The sequence below is a fragment of the Panthera tigris genome, chromosome B4, assembly GCF_018350195.1.
Source record: "Panthera tigris isolate Pti1 chromosome B4, P.tigris_Pti1_mat1.1, whole genome shotgun sequence".
Lineage (NCBI taxonomy): Eukaryota > Metazoa > Chordata > Mammalia > Carnivora > Felidae > Panthera > Panthera tigris.
Genome location: NC_056666.1, coordinates 73,192,157 through 73,195,971, shown reverse-complemented (window position 1 = coordinate 73,195,971; position 3,815 = coordinate 73,192,157).

Here is a 3,815-nt window from a genome sequence, read left to right as displayed (position 1 = left end):
TTTCCCCAAAATTCATCTGTTGAAATCCTAACCCACAATGTGATGATAATCACCTTGATGATTATGACCTCATAAATGGAATTAGTGCCCTTATAAAAGGGACCCCAGAGAGTTCACAAGCCCTATTTCTGCCTTAAGAGATCACACCGAGGAGTGAGCAGTCTGCGACCGGAAGAGGGGCCTCTGCTGGCACCTTGACCTCAGACTATAAATCTCAGAAATAAATTTCTAGTGTTCACAAGCCATCCAGTCTGCGGCACTTTGGTATAGAAGCCTGCATGAAGGCATCAGGTTAGGACAACTCTCACTCCCTCCTCCCCCAGGTGACATTCAGGGTCTGGTTCTGGGCATACACCTTAAACTTAGCACGCCTTGGAATCTTGAGATGTTGCAAAAAAAACCCTGTCATTTCTATTTTCACTTATGAAGAGCAGCTGCTTTATAGAGAGAATAAAGTTAATTTGCAAAACCCTTGCCCATTTTAATAACAAAAAGGAATGTAAAAAAGAACGTAGAGGATAGCACATAACTAAGTAGAAACAGATGGTAGTGAAAACAATGTCACTCTAGAGGAACTTAAGAAAATTTTTTAATTATTTTGTTGGTAATTTGTGTTATGGAAATTAGAATAACAAAGTTTTTAATGTGAAATTAAGCAAAAAGACAAATTCACCCAATGTCTCTTTCTGCATGTCTAATACATAAAGTCATTAGACAGAACTTAACATCCTAAAAATTATGGTTTTTCATTCATAAATGTTCGTAAATATTTATTGCCAATTTATCCTAAGATACAGTGTTGGATGTACCACCATATAAGCCTAAATTGAATAGAGGACAAATAATATTATCAGATATGATACAATGTACGACATGTAATGTAATACATAACATGTTATAGCATTTGTTACATAATGTATATTATGTTATTTACATGATATATACATATATACACACATATACATTTATACATATGTGTTACATATTATATACATATGTACATATATATGTATATATGTGTAAATGCAATCTATCAAAGTAACAGAAGGAGCTGGTTCCTTTCTTTTAAAGTGCCCCAGTCACTTCCAAGTAGGTCCAAGGGGACACCTCACACGTTTCCACAGACCAATCACTGTGGTCTGCCTCAGTCAACATCCTGTTCCTCCTTTCCTCCCCTGGTACCCACTCCACCATACGTGTTCAAGGAGCCTATTGGAAAGCTCAGAGGACATCCTGGCCCACATTCACAGTGTGGAATGAATACCAGCGTCTCCCAGGGCCCAGATTTGCAGGGGCAGTGGTGGAAAGAAGGGACTTCTCTGTTCCTTGGGCCCTGGGCAGGAACAGAGACCACACCAGCCCCCCTGTCCTCCTCCTCCTCTAGCTCAGCCTCTAGCGCTCAGGCCATAAAAGCCTCCCCTCCACACACATACATGTTAATGGCAGGAAATGGGACAAGGGGCAGGATGGGAGAAGGAGCTGGGACCTGGAAGCTTCCAGACTGATAGCAACCAAGCCCAAAGCATGACTTTATCAACTGCTGAACCCATGCTTGGGATATGTTTCAGCACGGGAGAAAATAAAAGAGTTAATACCTATCCTTATCAAACTATTCCAAAACATACAAGAGGAAGGAGAACTTACAAATTCATTCTATGAGGCCAGCATTGCCCTGATACCAAAACCAGGTAAAGACACCACTAAAAGTGAGAACTGCAGGCCAATATCCCTGATGAACATGGATGCAACAATTCTCAACAACATACTAGCAAGCTGAATTCACCAATACGTTAAAAATATCATTCGCCATGATCAAGTGGGATTTATTCCCAGGATACAAGTGTGGTCCATTATTCGCAAATCAATCGGTGTGGTGCATCATACCAATAAAAGAAAGAATAAGAACCATATGATCATTTCAATAGAGACAGAAAAAAGTATTTGATAAAGTACAACACCCATTCATGTAAAAACCCTCGACAAAGTAAGTTTAGAGGGAACATACCTCAACATAGTAAAGGCTATATATGAAAAACCTACACAGCTAATCTCATCCTCAATGGGAAAACCTGAGAGCATTTCCTTTATGGTCAGGAACAAGGCAAAGATATCCACTGTCCCGACTTTTATTCAATGTAGTACTAGAAAGTCCTAGCCACAGCAATTAGCCAGTAAAAAGAAATAAAAGGCATCCAAATCAGTAAGGAAGAAGTAAAACTCTCACTATTTGCAGGTGATATGATACTATATATAGAAAACCCCAAAGACTCCACCAAAAAATGGTTAGAACTGATACACGAATTCAGCAAAGTTGCAGGATACAAAATCAATGTACAGAAATCTGTTGCATTTCTATACACCAATAATGAAGCAGCAGAAAGGGAAATCAAGGAATCAATCCCAATTGCACAAAAAATAAGATACAGGAATAATCCTAACCAAAGAAATGAAAGATCTATACTCTGAAAACTATAAGTCACTGATGAAAGAAACTGAAGGTGACACAAAGAAATGGAAAGACATTCCATGTTCATGGATTGGAAGAACAAATATTGTTAAAATGTCTGTACTACCCAAAGTGATCCTTGGTACACAATAAATGCAACCCCTGTCAAAATACCAACAGCATTTTTCACAAAGCTAGAACAAACAATCATAATGTTCGTATTTGGCTATCCCAAATAGGCAAAGCAATATTGAAAAAGAGAAGCAAAGCTGGGAGCATCACAATTCTGGATTTCAAGTAATAGTTACAAAGCCGTAATCATCAAAATAGCATGGCACTGGCACAAAAATTGACATATAGATCAATAGAACAGAATAGAAAATCCAGAAATAAACCCCTAATTATAGGGTCAATTAATCTGTGGCAAGCAAGAAAGAATAGCCAATGGGAAAAAGACAGTCTCTTCAACAAGTCATGTCAGAAAAAATGGTCAGCTACATGCAAAAGAATGAAACTGGACCACTTTCTTACACCATACACAAAAATAAATTTAAAATGTATAAAAGGCCTAAATGTGAGACCTGAAACCATAAAAATTCTAGAGGAGTACACAGGCAGCAATCTCTTTGCTATCAGCCATAGCAACTTCTTACTAGATGTGTCCTGAGGCAAGGGAAATAAAAGCAAAAAGAAACTTAAACTATTGGGACTACATCAAAATAAAAAACTTCTGCACAGTGAAGGAGACTGTCAACAAAACTAAAAGGCAACCTATGGAATGGGAGAAGATATTTGCAAATGACATATCCAAAAAGGGTTAGTATCCAAAATATACAAAGAACTTATAAAACTCAGCACACACACACACACAATCCAATTAAAAGTGGGCAGAAGACATGAATAGATATTTTCCCAAAGAAGACATCTAGATGGCTAACAGACACACGAAAAGATGCTCAACATCACTCATCATCAGGGAAATGCAAATCAAAACTACAATGAGATACCACTTCACACCTGTCAGAATGGCTAAAACCAATAACACAGGAAACAACAGGTGTTGGTGAGGATGTGGGGAAAGGGGAACTCTCTTTCACTGTCGGTAGGAATGCAAACTGGTACAGCCACTGTGGAAAACAGAATGGAGGTTCGTCAAAAAGTTAAAAATAGAACTACCCTACAATCCAGCAATCACACTACTGGGCATTTACCCAAAGAATACAAAAATACTAATTCAAAGGGATACATGCACCCCTTTATTTATAGTATCAGCATTATTTACAATAGCCAAGGTATGGAAGCAGCCGAAGTATCCATCGATTGATGAATGGATAAAGAAATTTATAACATACATTATATATATATATAT